Here is a 20,769-nt window from a genome sequence, read left to right on the forward strand (position 1 = left end):
TGTTGTTTTAACCCCCAATATTTTCATTTTCACAAGAATAGCAGGAGAAAATGGACCCAAAAATTTGTTGTGCATTTTCCCCTGAGTATGCTGATACCCCATATGTGGTCGAAAACTACTCTTGAGGCACAGTGGAAAGCTCAGAAGGGAAGAAGCGCCATATTGGAGTTCATATTTTGCTGGGTTGGTTTGACAGTGCCATGTCACATTGGCAGAGCCCCTAAATTACCAGAACAGCAGAACCCTCCATAAGAGACCCCATTTTACAAACTACACCTCTTAATGAATTCATATAGGGGTGCAGTGAGCATGTTGCCACCACATGTGCGTCACAGAATTTTACACCATTGGGCGGTGAAGAAAGAATAATTACATTTTTACCACCAAAGTTTTGTTTTAGCCCCAGATTTTACACTTTCATACTGGGAAATGTGTAAGAATGGCACCAAAATTTGTCACACAATTATTGCTGAATGTAGAAATACACCATATGTGGCTGTACAGTACTCCTTAGCCACACAGCGAGACTCGGGAGGGATGGAGTGCTGTTTGCCTCCTGGAGTTAAGATTTTCCTAGAATAGTATGCAGACTCCATATACAGAGACCCTAAGTGCTAGAAGAGCAGAATCCCTCCTCAAGTGACCCAATTTTGGAAATTATACCCCTTGCAAGCAGCAGTGGATGTTGCTGAGTTAAAATTGCAACCTGCCGTTGTAGTGTCAAGTATGTTATGCCCAGCTTGTGCTTTTGAAGATATGCACTCGCAAATTAGGTGGGCTCTCATCGCTACAGAAATGTCAAACATGTGGACACTAACTGCAGTTTAGGAACACTGTGGGGCTCAAAAAGGAGATGGGCATTTGTATTTGGGAGCACAGAATTTGCTGAATTTCTTTTGTGGGGCAAGGGTCATTACACTTTTCCAAAGCCTTTGTGCTACTAGTAACGTGGAAGACCCCTATATTTCTGTTAACAGATGACGGACCTGAGTGGGGACTTTTTTTGTGGATTGAGTCGAAGCTTTTATTGAGATCCAAAATGTTATGTAAAATGTTCCCATTTATCCTGTGCTCTACACTGAGCACTGATATTGGGGTTTCCATTTAAATCTCCAAGTGACATAATTCAGATGAAAGCCCCGAGGGATCCATTCACTATAATGAGGCAGCCGAGTTACTCTGGACTCCGTCTAGCCTCTGTTTAGCGGTGCCCTTTTTTCAGAGATTCACAAAACTGTGACCGACGGCACTTTTATGCACGCCTAATAAAAAGACGGACACCGTGGGATCACAGGCCAGACGGCGTCCATGGTGCCTCCATCTACCTCACTGCAGGGAATCTTCCACTGGGGGTTACATATGAATAACATATTTCAGAGATTTACACGGAAACCCCGATGTAAGCGCTCAGCGTAGGATAAATGTGAGCCGAGCCTTACTGCAATCTTTGGGAGGCAGAATGAACACATCAACAGCAGGTGAAGAATTTTTATTTATTTTTTACGCCATTCCACGTGTGATATAAGTGATTAGATGACTTTATGCTTCAGGTTGGTGCAATTACAGCGATACCAGATTTATGTCGGGTTTTTATGTTTGGCTGCTGTCAGACAGTAAAAAACATTTTTTTTTGCAAAAAATTGTTTTTGTATCACCATATTTTGAGAGCTATAATTTTTCCAGATTTCGGTCGACAGAGTCATGTAACAGCTTGTTTTTTGTGGGAAAAGTTGACGTTTTTATTGGTATAATTTTTGGACACGTGACATTTTTTGATTCTTTATATTCCAATTTTTGGGAGACTGAATTAACAAAAACCAACAATTCAGGAATTGTTTTTTTTGCTTTTTTTTTTATGCCGGTCCGCGTGTGGTAAAATTAATAAGGCAGCTTTATTTTTCGGGTCAGTACATTTACAGCAATACTACATTTATATAGTTTTTTCATGTTTTGGTGCTTTTACGCAATAAAAACTATTTTACTGAAAACATTTTTTTTTTTTTGCAACGCTTTATTCTGAGAGCTATGACTTTTTTATTTTTCAGCTGATGGAGCTGTATGGCAACTTTTTTTTTGCAGGACAAGATGACGTTTTCAGCGGTACAATATTTATTTACATTCGTCTTTTTGATCGCGTTTTGTTCCACTTTTTGTTTAGCAGCATGAGCGCTCTTTGCTTACCTCCAGCCCCGTTTGGCTGCGTACTGCGCCACAGCCTTGTATTGCGCAAGCGACGGTGAGTCACTGAGACTTCCTCTCCGCTGGCAGTACGCAGCCAAATGGGGCCGGAGGGAAACAAAGCACTCTCCATGGGAGCATTGCTTTGGGCATGCGCGAGATGGAATGCAGAGCAGGGCACATCACAGGGCCTGTCACAGGGGAGGGGGAGAATATGGTAATTTATCAGAGAGGCGGTGATTTAGGAGAATAGTAAGCAGATAGGAGGGGTTTGCTTGGCGTCCCCCGGACGCCAAGCCTTTTGGGAAACAGACTTTATAAATCCAGATTTCTCTGCAATCAGACCTCTGCTATAGGCCATACAGGTATGTATAGATTTACTTTTCTATAACTTGTATGCCCATAGTAGAGGTCTGATATCACCCAGGGGAGTGACAGATTCCCTTTAAGGGTGTTTTCTTTATGTGAATATGTCAGTGGTCTACAACCTTTGACTCTCCAGGTGCTGAATTAAAAGTTTTAGGTTGGAGACCACTGATGGCTACTGATATTAAATTGACAACTTTATTGTACAAGCATGAATAATTTACTAGCCCTAGGAAATCAGTTAAACTCCTTAGCTGGCTTCCAATAATTTTTCAGACTGGGACAGTGTGCTTAAAGACTGCAGTCACAGACAGAACTCTATGTTCACCATGGAGAATAGTTACATTCTGAAAGCAAAAGGGCATGCTCGTTTAGAAGATCAGATTGATGCTATATACAATTCTGGTTTTGTTAGATGGCCACAGATTCTTTAAAGTTTTCCAATTTGGGGATCACTTATATTATAATTTTATTACTTATTACTTATGATTTGAAGAATGAAAGAAAGACACCTCAATTGTTCATTCACAACTGTACTTTAACTTCTCTGTCTCAATTGTCACAATTTCACATGATCATAATATACAGGGTGTGCCATTTATATGGATACACCTAAATTAAATGGGAATGGTTGGTGATATCAACTTCCTGTTTGTGGCACATTAGTATATGGGAGAAGGAAAACTTTTCCAGATGGGTGGTGACCATGGTGGCCATTTTGAAGTCGGCCATTTTGGATCCAACTTTATTTTTTTCAAAGGGAAGAGGGACATGTGACACATCAAACTTATTGAGAATTTCATAAGAAAAACAATGGTGTGCTTGGTTTTAACGTAACTTTTATTCTTTCATGAGTTTTTTACAAGTTTATGACCACTTATAAAATGTGTTCAAAGTGCTGCCCATTGTGTTGGATTGTCAATGCAACCCTCTTCTCCCACTCTTGACACACTAATAGCAACACCACAAAAGAAATGCTAGTACAGGCTTCCAGTATCCATTGTTTCAGATGCGGCACATCTCGTATCTTGATAGTATGGTGTGGTATATGGGGTACAAAGATAGTGGGGCCATTTTTCATCAATTGAAACCTCAATGCCACTGGATATCTGAAATTGCTGCATGATGATGTGTTGCCCTCTTTATGCACTGAAGATGGCACGTTCCCTGAGTTTTTCCAACAAGATGGTGCACCACCACATTATGGGTGTCAGGTCCAAGCATTCCTACATGAACAGTTTCCTGGAAAGTGGATTGGTCATCGTGGACCAGTTGAATGGCCACCAAGGTCTCCCAATCTGACCCCCTTAGACTTTTATCTTTGGGGTCATCTGAAGGCAATTGTCTATGCTGTGAAGATACGAGATGTGCAGCATCTGAAACAATGGATACTGGAAGCCTGTGCTAGCATTTCTTCTGCGGTGTTGCTATCAGTGTATCAAGAGTGGGAGAAGAGGGTTGCACTGACAATCCAACACAATGGGCAGCACTTTGAACACATTTTATAAGTGGTCATAAACTTGTAAATAACTCATGAAAGAATAAAGTTTTGTTAAAACCAAGCACACCATTGTTTTTCTTATGAAATTCTCAATAAGTTTGATGTGCCACATGACCCTCTTCCCATTGAAAAAAATAAAGTTGGATCCAAAATGGCCGACTTCAAAATGGCCGCCATGGTCACCACCCATCTGGAAAAGTTTTCTCCCTCCCATATACTAATGTGCCACAAACAGGAAGTTGATATCACCAACCATTCCCATTTAATTTAGGTGTGTCCATATAAATGGCCCACCCTGTAGATCTCCACCACACACACTTTTCCTTCTGCATTTTAAAATGCATAAAGAATTAAATGCATTTTTGGGTATTTCCTTTTCCTGAAAAAATGGCAGAAAAAATGCAATACCCACAGCTTGCTGTGCTTTGAAAAAGCACCGCTGACTCCAAACACTGCAAAAACATCAAAAACCAACATCAAAAACTTTTCTGTTTTTTTCCTATAGATTTTAAAGTGACATCTGGTCTCAATGTTTTAGAATAAAAAAATTGCTCTGAAAAGTAACACTATGAAATCAGACAGTGGATCCTCCTGATAACGACCATCCAAAATAGATACTAATGAACAACAAGGTTTCCAAGGAAGCTTCACCCCTTAATGACTGAGTCACTTTGTACGTTAATGGCCAAGCCACATTTTTAAAATCTGACATACGTTACTTTATGAGATAATAACTCTGGAAAACTTCATCATGTCCCAGTGATTCTGGGCTTGTTTTTTCGTGACACATGGTGCTTCATGCTAGTGATAAATTTTGGCCGATATGACTTGCGTTTATTTATGAAATTATTGAAAAGTTGACAAAAAAATTAGAAAATTTTGCAATGTTCAAACTGTAAATTTTTATGCCCTTAAATCAAAAAGTTATACCACACAAAATAGTTAACAAATAACATTTCCCATACAGTACAGACCAAAAGTACCGATTTTTCTGTATTTTCATGACTTTGAAAATTGTACATTCACACTGAAGGCATCAAAACTATGAATTAACACATGTGGAATTATATACTTAACAAAAAAGTGTGAAACAACTGAAAATATGTCTTATATTCTAGGTTCTTCAAAGTAGCCACCTTTTGCTTTGATGACTGCTTTGCACACTCTTAGCATTCTCTTGATGAGCTTCAAGAGGTAGTCACCGGAAATGGTTTTCACTTCACAGGTGTACCCTGTCAGGTTTAATAAGTGGGATTTCTTGCCTTATAAATGGGGTTGGGACCATCAGTTGTGTTGTGCAGAAGTCAGGTGGATACACAGCTGATAGTCCTACTGAATAGACTGTTAGAATTTGTATTATGGCAAGAAAAAAGCAGCTAAGTAAAGAAAAACGAGTGGCTATCATTACTTTAAGAAATGAAGGTCAGTCAGTCTGAAAAATTGGGCAAACTTTGAAAGTGTCCCCAATTGCAGTTGCAAAAACCATCAAGCGCTACAAAGAAACTGGCTCACATGAGGACCGCCCCAGGAAAGGAAGACCAAGAATCACCTCTGCTTCTGAGGATAAGTTTATCCAAGTCACCAGCCTCAGAAATCGCAGGTTAACAGCAGCTCAGATTAGAGACCAGGTCAATACCACACAGAGTTCTGGCAGCAGACACATCTCTACAACAACTGTTAAGAGGAGACTTTGTGCAGCAGGCCTTCATGGTAAAATAGCTGCTAGGAAACCACTGCTAAGGACAGGCAACAAGCAGAAGAGACTTGTTTGGGCTAAAGAACACAAGGAATGGACATTAGACCAGTGGAAATCGGTGCTTTGGTCTGATGAGTCCAAATTTGAGATCTTTGGTTCCAACCACCGTTTCTTTTTGTGACGCAGAAAAGGTGAACGGATGGACTCTACATTAGTGTTGAGCCACCCCCATAGTGTTCGGGTTCGGTTCGGTTCGTCGAACACCGGGATGTTCGAGGAACTGTTCGTCGAACTGTTCGTCGAACACCTTAGAACACCGTCGAACACCGTTAAAACCAATGGCAGGCAAACAAAAACACATAGAAACACATAGAAAACACCTGCAAAGGTGTCCAAAAGCTGACAAACTGCTCAGAAGACACTCTCTTTAAAAAAGCCGGCCGGCAAATTCAGCAGCGGCATACACCGGTACCCGACAATTTAGACAAGAAGGAATAGAGCATCACACATAGATTAGATAGATAGAAACATGTCAGTCACATATATAAGAAGCACAGTGACAGTGTTGGTTACTGCACTTGTCATTTAGTGTAAAGGATTTAGTAAAAAAAATATTAGTGTTTTCATGCACTGTCTCTTTAAAAAAGCCGGCCGGCAATTCAGCAGCGGTACCCAACAATTTAGAACAGAAAGAATAGACCTTCACACATAGATTAGATAGATAGAAACATGTCAGTCACATTTATAATAAGTACAGCGACAGTGTTGGTTACTGTACTTGTCATTTAGTGTTAAAATGAAGGATTTATTAAAATAAAAATTGGCGTGGGGTTCCCCGTAATTTTAGGCTCTAGCGGAGGTTAAGCAGACGGCTGGGGCAGAGGTTTGAAGCCTGGGAAGGGGGTAATACCCATGGAGCTTCCCAGGCTACTAATATCAGCCCCCAGCTGAATACTTAGCCTTTACTAGCTATTAAAATGGGGGACCCCCCCCAAAAAAAATGACGTGGGGTCCCCCCTATGTTAATAGCTAGCAAAGGCTAGGCAGACAGCTGGGGGCTGATATTAATAGCTCAGGAAGGGTGCCATGAATTTTGGCCCCCTCCCAGGCTAGAAACACCAGCCGTCAGCCGCCCCAGAAATGGCGCATCCATAGGATGCGCCAATTCTGGCACTTAGCCTCGCTCTTCCCACTGCCCTGTAGCGGTGGCAGTGGGGTAATAGGGTTGGGGTTGATGTCAGCTTATAATGCCAGCTGACATCAAGCCCAGGTTAGTAATGGAGAGGCGTCTATAAGACACCCCCATTACTAACCCCATAGTAAAAGTTAAAAAAAACACAAACACCCAGAATAAAGTCCTTTAATTGAAATAAACACACAATTCTTTATTGTTCTAAATTAAACCATACTTACCGTCACGCCCATTCCAGCTGAAGCCAACGATCTCCTGTAATAAAAATAAAATAATAAACCAACATCATCCTTACCTTTCGATGGTTCCCAGGACAGCTTCAGCTCTGCTACATCGAGATGACAGGCTGGACCGCAGGAGAAAGCTGCCATCCAGCCTGTCATCCCGCGGATACTGAGAAGCGCAGGCATGCTTGCGCTCCTCAGTGTCTCGCTGTGACGGCATCCAGATGAGCCGAGGTCATGTCCAATGAACTCGGCGCACCTCATGCACGTCACTGACAGCGTGGGAAAATTCTCCTGCACTCAGCGCTTCAGCGTGGGAGAATTCTCACGCTGAAGCGCTGAGTGCAGGAGAATTCTCCCACGCTGTCAGTGACGTGCATGAGGTGAGCAGAGATCATTGGACATGAACTCACCTCATGCACGTCACTGACAGCGTGGGAAAATTCTCACGCTGAAGCGCTGTCAGTGACGTGCATGAGGTGAGTTCATGTCCAATGATCTCTGCTCACCTCATGCACGTCACTTACAGCGTGGGAGAATTCTCCTGCACTCAGCACTTCAGCGTGAGAATTTTCCCACGCTGTCAGTGACGTGCATGAGGTGAGCTGAGTTCATTGGACATGACCTCGGCTCATCTTTATGCCGTCACAGCGAGACACTGAGGAGCGCAAGCATGCCTGCGCTTCTCAGTGTCTGCAGGATGACAGGCTGGATGGCAGCTTTCTGCTGCGGTCCAGCCTGTCATCTCGATGTAGCAGAGCTGGAGCCGTCCTGGGAACCATGGAAAGGTAAGGATGATGTTGGTTTATTATTTTTCTTTTATTGCAGGAGATCGTTGGCTTCAGCTGGAATGGGCGTGACGGTAAGTATGGTTTAATTTAGAACAATAAAGAATTGTGTGTTTATTTCAATTAAAGCACTTTATTCTGGGTGTTGTGTTTTTTTTAAATACTTTACTAGAAATTCATGGCGGTCATGTCTAATACTGGCGTGACCCCATGAATTTTGGGCTTAGGGCCAGCTGATAATACCAAGCTGGCCCTAACCCCTTTATTACCCAGTGAGCCACCGCACCAGGGCCCTGGATGAGTTGGGTACAGCGCCAGAAGATGGCGCTTCTATGCACGCGCCATTTTCCGGGGTGGCTGCGGACTGCAATTTGCAGCGGGGGGGGGGGGGGGCAGAAAGCTTGGGCCTCCCTGCGCTGCAGATTCCAGCCCCCAGCTGCCTAGTTGTACCTGGCTGGACACAAATATAGTGCGAAGCCCCACTTCAATTTTTTTTTATTATTTCATGAAATTCATGAAATAATTAAGAAAAAAAGGCCTTCCCTATATTGTTGTGTCCGGCCAGGTACAAATAGGCAGCTGGTGGTTGGGGGCAGCCCGTTCCTGCCTGCTGTACCTGGCTGGACACAAATATAGTGCGAAGCCCCACTTCAATTTTTTTTTATTATTTCATGAAATTCATGAAATAATTAAGAAAAAAAGGCCTTCCCTATATTGTTGTGTCCGGCCAGGTACAAATAGGCAGCTGGTGGTTGGGGGCAGCCCGTTCCTGCCTGCTGTACCTGGCTGGACACAAATATAGTGCGAAGCCCCACTTCAATTTTTTTTTATTATTTCATGAAATTCATGAAATAATTAAGAAAAAAAGGCCTTCCCTATATTGTTGTGTCCGGCCAGGTACAAATAGGCAGCTGGTGGTTGGGGGCAGCCCGTTCCTGCCTGCTGTACCTGGCTGGACACAAATATAGTGCGAAGCCCCACTTCAATTTCTTTAAATTATTTCAGGAAATTCATGAAATAATTTAAAAAAAATTGACGTGGGGCTTCGCACTATATTTGTGTCCAGTCAGGTGCAGCAGGCAGGAACGGGCTGCCCCCAACCACCAGCTGCCTATTTGTACCTGGCTGGACACAACAATATAGGGAAGCCCTTTTTTTCTTAATTATTTCATGAAATAATTTAAAGAAAATTGACATGGGGCTTCGCCCTGTTTTTGAGTCCAGCCAGGTACAACTAGGCAGCTGGGGGCTGGAATCCGCAGCGCAGGGAGGCCCAAGCTTTCTGGGCCACCCCCGCTGCAAATTGCAGTCCGCAGCCACCCCGGAAAATGGCGCGTTCATAGAAGCGCCATCTTCTGGCGCTGTACCCAACTCATCCAGGGCCCTGATGCGGTGGCTCACTGGGTAATAAAGGGGTTAGGGCCAGCTTGGTATTATCAGCTGGCCCTAAGCCCAAAATTCATGGGGTCACGCCAGTATTAGACATGACCGCCATGAATTTCTAGTAAAGTATTTAAAAAAAACACAACACCCAGAAAAAAGTCCTTTAATTGAAATAAACACACAATTCTTTATTGTTCTAAATTAAACCATACTTACCGTCACGCCCATTCCAGCTGAAGCCAACGATCTCCTGAAATAAAAGAAAAATAATAAAGCAACATCATCCTTACCTTTCCATGGTTCCCAGGACGGCTCCAGCTCTGCTACATCGAGATGACAGGCTGGACCTGCAGAACGCTGCCATCCAGCCTGTCATCCCGCAGACACTGAGAAGCGCAGGCATGCTTGCGCTCCACAGTGTCTCTCTGTGACGGCATAAAGATGAGCCGAGTTGATGTCCAATGAACTCGGCTCACCTCATGCACGTCACTGACAGCGTGGGAAAATTCTCCTGCACTCAGCGCTTCAGCGTGGGAGAATTCTCACGCTGAAGCGCTGAGTGCAGGAGAATTTTCCCACGCTGTCAGCGACGTGCATGAGGTGAGCTGAGTTCATTGGACATGAGCTCACCTTATGCACGTCACTGACAGCGTGGGAGAATTCTCCTGCACTCAGCGCTTCAGCGTGAGAATTTTCCCACGCTGTCAGTGACGTGCATGAGGTGAGCCGAGTTCATTGGACATGACCTCGGCTCATCTGGATGCCGTCACAGAGAGACGCTGAGGAGCGCAAGCATGCCTGCGCTTCTCAGTGTCCGCGGGATGACAGGCTGGATGGCAGCGTTCTGCTGCGGTCCAGCCTGTCATCTCGATGTAGCAGAGCTGAAGCTGTCGTGAGAACCATGGAAAGGTAAGGATGAGGTTGCTTTATTATTTTACTTTTATTGCAGGAGATCGTTGGCTTCAGCTGGAATGGGCGTGACGGTAAGTATGGTTTAATTTAGAACAATAAAGAATTGTGTCTTTATTTCAATTAAAGGACTTTATTCTGGGTGTCTGTGTTTTTTTTTAACTTTGACTATGGGGTTAGTAATGGGGGTGTCTTATAGACGCCTCTCCATTACTAACCTGGGCTTGATGTCAGCTGGCATTATAAGCTGACATCAACCCCAGCCCTATTACCCCACTGCCACCGCTACAGGGCAGTGGGAAGAGCGAGGCTAAGTGCCAGAATTGGCGCATCCTATGGATGTGCCATTTCTGGGGCGGCTGACGGCTGGTGTTTCTAGCCTGGGAGGGGGCCAATATTCATGGCACCCTTCCTGGGCTATTAATATCAGCCCCCAGCTGTCTGCCTAGCCTTTGCTAGCTATTAACATAGGGGGGACCCCACGTCAATTTTTTGGGGGGTCCCCCATTTTAATAGCTAGTAAAGGCTAGGCATTCAGCTGGGGGCTGATATTAGTAGCCTGGGAAGCTCCATGGGTATTACCCCCTTCCCAGGCTTCAAACATCTGCCCCAGCTGTCTGCTTAACCTCCGCTAGAGCCTAAAATTAAGGGGAACCCCACGCTAATTTTTTTTAAAATAAATCCTTTATTTTAACACTAAATGACAAGTACAGTAATCAACACTGTCACTGTACTTCATATATATGTGACTGACATGTTTCTATCTATCTAATCTATGTGTGATGCTCTATTCCTTCCATTCTAAATTGTCGGGTACAGATGCTGAAGTGCCGGCCGGCTTTTTTAAAGAGACGGTGCATGAAAACACTAATATTTTTTTTAATAAATCCTTTACACTAAATGGCAAGTACAGTAATCAACACTGTCACTGTACTTCTTAGATATGTGACTGACATGTTTCTATCTATCTAATTTATGTGTGATTCTCTATTCCTTCTATTCTAAATTGTCGGGTACCGCTGCTGAATTGCCGGCGGCTTTTTTAAAGAGACGGTGCATGAAAACACTAATATTTTTTTTTTATAAATCTTTTACACTAAATGACAAGTACAGTAATCAACACTGTCACTGTACTTCTTATATATGTGACTGACATGTTTCTATCTATCTAATCTATGTGTGAAGCTCTATTCTTTCGGTTCTAAATTGTCGGGTACCGGTGTATGCCGCTGCTGAATTGCCGGCTTTTCATGTTTCACTGTGAGCACAGTTCCCATCGATTTGGGCAATCACTCTAATGCCACAACCACCATGGCTGTGGCATTACAGTGAGTGGCAGACAATCCCTGCATTATTGGTGCTCTAAATAGCGCCAGACATGCAGGACACGCTTTTGGTGCACGAACAGTTATCGAACATAACCTCGAACAGCCGAATTTTTTGCAAATCGTTCGGGTTCGTCGAACAACTCGAACACCGCCCAAAACAGCTCGAATTTGAGATTGGCGAACAGTTCTAGTCGAACACCGCTCATCTCTACTCTACATGCCTGGTTCCCACTGTGCAGCATGGAGGAGGAGGTGTGATGGTGTGGGGGTGCTTTGCTGGTGACACTGTTGGGGATTTATTCAAAATTGAAGGCATACTGAACCAGCATGGCTACCACAGCATCTTGCAGCGGCATGCAATTCCATCCGGTTTGCGTTTAGTTGGACCATCATTTATTTTTCAACAGGACAATGACCCCAAACACACCTCCAGGCTGTGTAAAGGCTATTTTACCAAGGAGGAGAGTGATGGGGTGCTACGCCAGATGACCTGGCCTCCACAGTCACCAGACCTGAACCCAATCGAGATGGTTTGGGGTGAGCTGGACCGCAGAGCGAAGGTAAAAGGGCCAACAAGTGCTAAGCATCTCTGGGAACACCTTCAAGATTGTTGGAAGACCATTTCCGGTGACTACCTCTTGAAGCTCATCAAGAGAATGCCAAGAGTGTGCAAAGCAGTCATCAAAGCAAAAGGTGGCTACTTTGAAGAACCTAGAATGTAAGACATATTTTCAGTTGTTTCACACTTTTTTGTTAAGTATATAATTCCACATGTGTTAATTCATAGTTTTGTTGCCTTCAGTGTGAATGTACAATTTTCATAGTCATGAAAATACAGAAAAATCTTTAAATGAGAAGGTGTGTCCAAACTTTTCGTCTGTACTGTATGTCTGCTTTACATCAACACACAGGTGCTTCACAGAAGTTAAAAACACTGGTCCGTGAAAATTAGAAATGAAGTGTTTTCCCCAAAAATGTTGTTTTAGCTCCAAATTTTTCATTTTGACAAGGGTAACAGGAGAAAATGGACCACACAATTTGTTGTGCAATTTCTCTTGAGTACAGGGATACCCCAAATGTGGTGATAATGATAAACTCTTGTTTAAGCACACGGCAGGGCTCGGAAAGGAAGGAGCACTGTTTGATCTTTGGAGTGCAAAATTGTCTGGAATAGATTGCGGATGCCTTGTAGCATTTGGAGAGCTGCCGAGGTTTCAAAACAGCAGAATCCCCCATAAATGTCCCCATTTTGGAAACTACACCACTCAAAGAATTACTCTAGGGGTATAGTGATTTTAAATCCACAGGTATTCCACAGAATTGTATAACATTGAGCCGTGAAAATGAAAAATTTAATTTTTTCCACTAAAATGTTGTTTTAGCCCCAAGTTTTTAATTTTCAAAAGGACTAATAGGAGAAAATGGACCACAAAATTTGTTACACAATTTTACCAGAGTGCACCAATACCCCATATGTGGAGTGCATATTTGCCTGAAATGGTTTGCATTTGCCATATCATATTGACAGAGACTCTGAGGTGTCAGGACAGCAGGATCCCCGTAAGTGACCCCATTTTACAAACTACACCTTTTAAAGAAATCATCTAGCAGGGCAGTTAGCATATTGTGGTCATGCGACTCACTCAGCTGCTCACAGAGGTAGACACAGGAAATTTTCTTCTGCTGGCTTATTTAAATCACGGCATAAACCAGTGCAGGGTTCAACAAAATAAACATGGCCTTTCTGGCAAAACTGGGAAACAAAAAGATAACGTATAGCACAGTCCAGATGCCGGCGAGAATCTGCCCGCTCAGGGTACAATAAAGAGTCCAGCACAGTTGCACATAAACACTTCTCTGGAACTCTCTGGCCTCCAGACACACAAAGAGAAAAAAACTAATTGGCCAGACATTTAACTTGCCAAACCACACCCTTGGGGTGGAGATATGTTGAGTAGCCGTCCTGTGGACAGATGAGTCAAAAATATAGCGTTTCAGCAATGCAAAGCAACAGTTTGTTTACAGATGGCGCAATGAAGCTTGTAAGGAAAACAATACCTTGTAGTGCCCATATATTGTAGTGTCCATACATTGTGCCCAGCTTGTGCTTCTGGAGACACGCACCCCATAAATTAAGTGGGTTCTCCTTGATACAGTAATACCAAACATGTGGACGCTAACTACGGTTTAAGCACATTGTGGGGCTCAGGAGGAGGAGGCATTTGGATTTGAGGGCGCAGATTTTGCTGGATTTGTTTTGGTGGGAGCCATGTCACTTTTCCAGAGCCTTTGTGCTAGAAGAAACATGGACACCGCTTATATTTCTGTTAACAGATGATGGACCTGAGTGTGGGACTTGCTTTTGTGGGTTGTGTAGAAGCTTTTATTGGTGGGATTTTGGGGTACACAACATTTTCGATCAGTTTACATTTATTCTGTGCTCTATTCAGAGCACTTACAAGCTCTATGCGGCACTTTTAAGATTAGGGACCCACTAAGAGGTTCACCGTGATGCAGTAGTGGGCTTCATACAGTCTGATCAGAATGTTAAACTAAGAACCTCATGTTCAGTTTTGTAAATTTTTACTTAGCTGCAATAGGTCAGTGTATGAGTTTTGGATGTGCGGTCCATGTCTTTTTCTACAGCTATGCACAGTATTTGGTAAAACTGATATATGTCACAGGATATCTGGATTAGATAAAGGGGTCATCTTATAAATAGATTTGACTGTGTACAGTACAGTACAATATGTACAGTATATAGCCTTTTTATACATCTAATTAGTGAGAGTTTTATATACATTAAGCATTACCAGTAACTTCTTAAAATATACTGTTTAGTAGTTTGCTCTACCGCATTTTGTTCACGTTGGGGGGGAATGTTTTCAATTAAATTCATGTTCTTCCAACTCTTAAGATGCTATCGTAATAAAACAATGTGCTTTTTATTGGTGGTTTGTATTATAGTCGAGTATACAATGTGGGGACTTGAATCAACACAGACTGGATAAATAAATTCTAATACGTGTACCCACTTTGAAAACACTATCCTGCCTGATGCTTTTATGAAATTCCTTTTTTCACATACTTGAATCCCAGATAGAATACACAGATGTATCATTCATTTTTTAATATATTTTTTTTATTATATTTTAATCTAGACAAGAAAGTGCAATAAAACAGGAAATGTAGGCATATGGTATCTCGAGCATAATCAATCGTTTTAGGATCCCATATATTTTACATTTTGGATATACATATTACAGAGCAAAAGATCAAGTTATGACTAAAGAAGACATCAATATTATGTAACCTTTGCTCCCATACAAGTCAAATCTAATCCCATAGCTCCACACAAGACCTTTAGATGAGCAAATGTAACAAAATTCAAATTTGCCAGGAAATTTGATTTGCATAGAATCTCTCTCTAGAAACAAGAGCAAAATAAACATAGGGTAAGAAAACTTTTAAAAATTATACTCACCTCTCCTCTACCTCCACTGCAGCCCCCATCCAGTCCTCCGCACTGCCTTCTCCAGACTCTTCTTTTCTTCACCACAGCAAACAACATCCTCTTCCTCCAACTTCACTCTTCACCGAATTTTCCAGCACCGAATAGACGTCTGATATCTCAATGCATGTCATGATGTCATAACGTTATTAAGTGCATCACATGAGGTGCTGACTAAGCCCTGGATGCCATGTCATGATGCTGTGACATCACAGGCATACTTGTTGCTTCTATGGGTGCAGAATGATGATGAAGAAAAAGGTTGTCATCTGCTGAGGTGAAGTAAAGAAAATGTGTTTCCTTGATTGCAGAGGTCAGGTGTCAATAGGACTAACAACAGTTGAAAGGAGTTGCTAACTTGCATGCTGAGAGGTTTCTGTGGGCAACACCCAGTAAATTGGACTGAGCTTGATGGTTGTAGCATGGAAGTCATTAATAGAAGAGTGCATGATTAGACACCTGGATGGAGCTCAGTCAAGTGTACTAGATGAAATCTCCTGACAAACTTGAGTCAACTAAAAAATGCTACTTAATACTCAAACACCTGGGCTCTATCAGAGTCAGTCTTAAAAGGCCTAAGGTGATGACATCAGAGGAGTTCACTATGTTGTTGTCTGAGACACTTGGTCCCTGTTGCCTCTAAAAGAAATGAACTTTTTGGTGAACTTGTTGGTGTGAGTCAGAGGAGTCGGCAGCCCCTGTCCTGCAAAGGAACACTTGGACTACTGCGGATATTCCCCCACAACGCTATGCGCAAGACGACTTCATCTGGGAAGGTGTGTCGAGGGCGCCAACCTCTAGTGGGGTGGCATGTAAGAGTGAGCTGTGTGGACATTGCCGCTTTATCAGCCTCCGGCCACCAGAGGTCCCTGTTGTCTCTAAAAGAAAGGAACTTTTTGGTGAACTTGTTGGTGTGAGTCAGGAAAAAGAGGAGCTAGAGAAGAGAGGGAAGAAAGATGGTGGAGCTGCACTCCAACAGCTTGGTGTGTGCAGCATGATAGAGCTTTGCCTGAAGGAGAAGCTTTTCCTGTGACTCTGGCCAGAGAGAATGAGCTACCTTGAAGGGACAACTGTTATTTGATGCAGAGTTGGATTCCTCCGCCGGGCATTTGAGAGACATGAAGGACCCTCTCCTAGCCTTACAGTCTGAAACCGCGCTCCTGTGACATGTGCAGGACCCTCTCCTCAGACTTCAACTTCATCAGAGAGCAGTTACCGGCTGGTAAGATCTGAGCTCAGATTCACCACAGGATCCTGTTGGTACATGCAAATAGCAGTAATAGTTTGGCGCCAAACACCAGTTCTCAAAGACATTGGTTGTAGGCAGGTCTTGGGCAAACCTTAGTTAGAGACTCCCCCCTGTGGTGAGATGGTGTATGGTTAGTATAACTATATTGTAAACATAGAGATTGGTTAAGTTTGTTAACTCTTGCGCTACACCACTGTACGGGCTGCCTTGTGCACCCATCCGTTTACATCATTCCTCTGGGTAACGCTCAGTTACTGCATTAGGCGGAACCACTGGGTAGGCAAATTATAGTTCTGTTGTTAGTACATCCTGGGCCTGCTGGTTGTGTAGCGCAAGGGTCCTAGCTATATTCAGCTAGGTGTGTGTGAGATTTATTGTTGTTCCTTATTTGCATTGCCGGGTCAACCCATTTCCAGTCTTTAGTAAAAAGGAGTTACCCCAACAAATTGACTCTAGTATCCTTTGTCCTCGGTCAGCTGTGCTCCGTGAGAGACCCTTGGTACACGGCTTACACCCACAAGAGGAAATTCAGCCAAATCTGATGATTTTGATGACAAAGGATAGCTATGTTATGTGTTTGGTGGTGTGCTGACTTCTCTTCAACAAATTATATTGAAGGAAAGATGAATCAGGTATGTTGAATTTTAATATGCTCATGTCAGAGGTATCTGGCAGCAACTTACTCACTTCTTCCTATTGAGAAGACATACATTCTTGCCTGAACCAAGTGTTCATGTGTATGGTGGAATTGAGAGAAATTCTGAGAGAATTCTATTCTGCTTGAAAAGAATTACATTTTTGGACTTTAAGGGGGGTAACTAAAGTTGTCTAGCAAATTCTTAAAAGTTCAGAGAAATGTTTTCTCAAAAATCTGACTTGTGTGCTCAAGTAGCAGAGCAACATAAAACAGAAAAAATGTTCCCCAAATCACCAAGGTTGCACATAGTTGAGGATGCAGAAAAATCTATGGTGTGCTCTAGAACATATCTTCCAAGCTGGTCTTGATATTTATTTTACCAAAGTATCACAACTGTTTATGTATTTGTATATTATGTATGTACATGATAAACTTCAAAGAATCCAGATTTAAAAGTACACTATGGTCATGCCAAAAAGTTTTAGTCAAACAAGATGTAATATATTCGTCCAGCACATAACAATTTCCATTCCAGTGAGTCAACATATACATAGGAAGAAGAGATTGTTCTATATGACTGGTAAGGAGGCCCTCAACAGGTACTGTCTGTCATCTCCTATTATTCCAAAGCTAAAGCTCATTTACAGAACATCCAGCCCTAACATCAACAAACTCAATGTCAGACAATCAGTTTAGATAAATTTTGAGTTCCCATGCTATTTCCAATATGGTGACTACATTTTTAGATTCTCTCAGGCACTTGATCAAATCTGGCTTGCTTTAAGAAACCCAGACAGTCAGAAATGGAGTGTTTATTGTATAAAACATAGTCCAACATCTAATTACTTTGAAAGATCTCTTAAGATCTGAAGCTACTTTATCTAAGCTGGCAAACTTCTTCATAGGAATAGCCCTCGGAAAGTGTGGTCAATACTTGGTAAAAAAATATTTGTAATTGACACGATTATGTACTGCATATTTCAGTTTGCACACTTTACATTATGTGTCATTGACAATAAAATATCAAAAAGATGCAAACATTAAAAAAATACTTTCTGTGTAATTCAAACGTGGTCATTCTATTCCTATATTATCATATAATTACTCACAAAGTACATCCGACAAAGAGGTAAGAGGACCCATCGAAAACATATATGATATATAACCACAAAAAAAAAAATTGGAGAAAACAAGTATCCAATGAATAAAAAATGGTACATTTTTATTGAAAGTTCAAAAGTATTAAAACTACAACAAGAAATCCAGATGTATGTGTAGCACCCCGAGGACTCGGCTGCTACAGGGGTATTGCACCTCGAACCAGAGGTGTGGTATTCCACTCTCGGGTAAGGATGGAGAATGGAACAGAGCTCAGTTAGCTGCATGCACTACACGCACCCCATTTCCGGGGGACAGAACAACGGTACTCCCACCAGATAGATGTGCAGGTACGACAGCGTCTGTCCCTGGCTGGAGTGGGGGGGGGGGAGGAACATCCCAGTGGTGTAGGAGCAGACAGGGGAGGGACTCTGGGCATAGGTAGGAGCCCATTGGATGCATTGTCACCAGGGCTCGGGTGTCAGAGGAAGTATAAAAGGTGGGCACCATCTAGGAACAAGGGAGTTCAGTCTGAGGAGAAGCTGAGGGAGAGTTCAGCCAGAGAGGGCTGACAGGGAGCTGTGGCTCCGTCTGGGCCCAGCTCCAGAGCTAGGCCTGAAGCAGAGAGGAGAGAGAAGGAAGAGGAGAAACACAAAGAAAGGCCCAGAGACGCAAGCATAGAGGGAACCCTGAGATCCCACAAGAGAACGAAAACGGGTGAAGGGTTGGCAGAACAGGGTACCGGATCCCAAACTGGTGGAGGCCAATTATCCTTAGCCAGGAACCGGAGGTCGTGGTCAAGTTTTGGCGCGACCCCTCGCCATATCCACCAGGAAGGCAAACCACGTATAGGGTCAGGGAAGCCGGGAAAGGTTTCACCACCAGAAGGCCTGAGGGAGCCGGACAAAGGTGGATCCCTGGTGGGGACGGCCAGTAGGAAGGAAGAGAGGGGAGCTCTGGACCACGCTCTGGAATTGCCTGGGAGTTGGCCGAGTCCCTGACCTGGTGAACGCAGCATGACTCGGGTGGTCCTACTGTGCACAAGCGACCTGATAAAGAACCGTGAGTAAAGCTTTTGAAACTGCACTACCAGACTCCGTGTTTCATCGTCGTACCTGCACCACCAGTACTGGGACATCCGCACCATCACCCACATCATCAACTCTACAATAGCTGCCCTGAGGCAATACTCCTCCCGTGGGGAGTCGTTCCATTCTCAGCTGCACCAACAACACCAGCCTCGGCGGTCTGCCCTGCAGCGGCGGTCTCATGACCGCAATCCACGGGTGGCGTAGTCGAACATTCTAACATCTACTGCTAAATACTGCCACTCAGTTTGACTCCCTGGGCACGGACCGGGTCACCGCCACGAGACTACTACCCCTATCTGATCCGGCTCCGGGTAAGCCCCCGTGCGCGCGATGCCGCACGACTCAGGCCCAGGGGCGCGTCAACTTTGGCGTAGTCGGCAGGATCACGTGCCCGCAACCACCGGGTACTGCGTGCCTGAAGAAAAGTTCACATGTACCGTAAGAAGAAGTCTCCCGCCAATTCCAGAGGGTCCCCGCCATCCGACGCCATCTCGGGTCGTTTCCCGCCGTTTGCCCGCCATCTGCAGCCTTTGCCCGCCATCCACGGAGTTTCCCGCCATAAGGAGACGATTCCCGCCATCTGAGACGATTTCCCGCCCTGGCAGAGCGGACGCCATTATGGGCGTGCCAGAGGGTGGCAAAAGACCACCTCCCATCGTGGGCCAGGTCCAAGAATGGCGCCAAAAGCGGAAACCGCCCCCACCAGCAGAGACTGCAATGATAGAACTGTCCATCAGCGTGAGGGGGCTGCCCCTGGAACTGACTGTCACTAAGTTGCCCCGGGACCACCCTCAATGGGGGCAGATAGGGAACAAAACAGAGAGGATGGGTGCGGCCTGGAGGAGTCTGGACAGATCGCACCCGGAGATGGAGGGAGAGTCGAGCAGCACCGACCCTGTGGTCCGGAACCTGTTGCAGGCTGCCACCCCAGAAGGCCTGGTGGAGATCCTGGCGCAGCTCCCCAGAGATCGGGAGCGTGCACAGACCGCGCTGGAGGCCTTGGCCCGGAAGATGGCCCGAGTGCAGCAAGAAGCACTGGCCGAGTGGAGAAGGGAGATGGTCCAGCAGGCTGGAACCCGCCAGCAGAGGACGCCACCCGCAACGTGGAGCATGTCTGCCCCTGAGGATGGTGCAGGAGGGACGAAGGCCGGAGACGACGCCGCGGAGGGAGCCGCAGGGATGGAAGCAGGTAATGGGGACGTCATCACCCCGAGCCCAGTAGCCGAAAGCCTGCCCCAGCTCCCCGTCGCAGAGCCCGAAGTCCCACTCACCGCGCCCGTTGCCGCACCGCCACCGCTCCTAACTAGGCCTCAAGCGGCAGGAGCCGCGGTCACGCCCTCTGTTATGCCATGCCCCTTGACCCTGAGCGCGGCAAAGCAGGAAGTACCACCGGCCTGGTCTCAGGGCCGAGTATCCCCGGGCGCCGCCGTCTCCACAGCGCCCTCTACCTCCACAGCGCCACCGGCCTGGTCGCAAGGCCTGGTGAATCCGGGCGCCGCTGCCCCTCCAGCGCCCTCTTCCCCAAAGGTGCCATACCTGGATCCACAGAGGATGCCTCCGGCCTGGACGCAAGGCCGAGTACCTCCGGGCGCCGCTGCCCCCACAGCACCATTAACCT

Source organism: Phyllobates terribilis, unplaced genomic scaffold (assembly GCF_046119375.1).
Source record: "Phyllobates terribilis strain yellow unplaced genomic scaffold, ASM4611937v1 Scaffold_2__4_contigs__length_985480577, whole genome shotgun sequence".
Classification (NCBI taxonomy): domain Eukaryota; kingdom Metazoa; phylum Chordata; class Amphibia; order Anura; family Dendrobatidae; genus Phyllobates; species Phyllobates terribilis.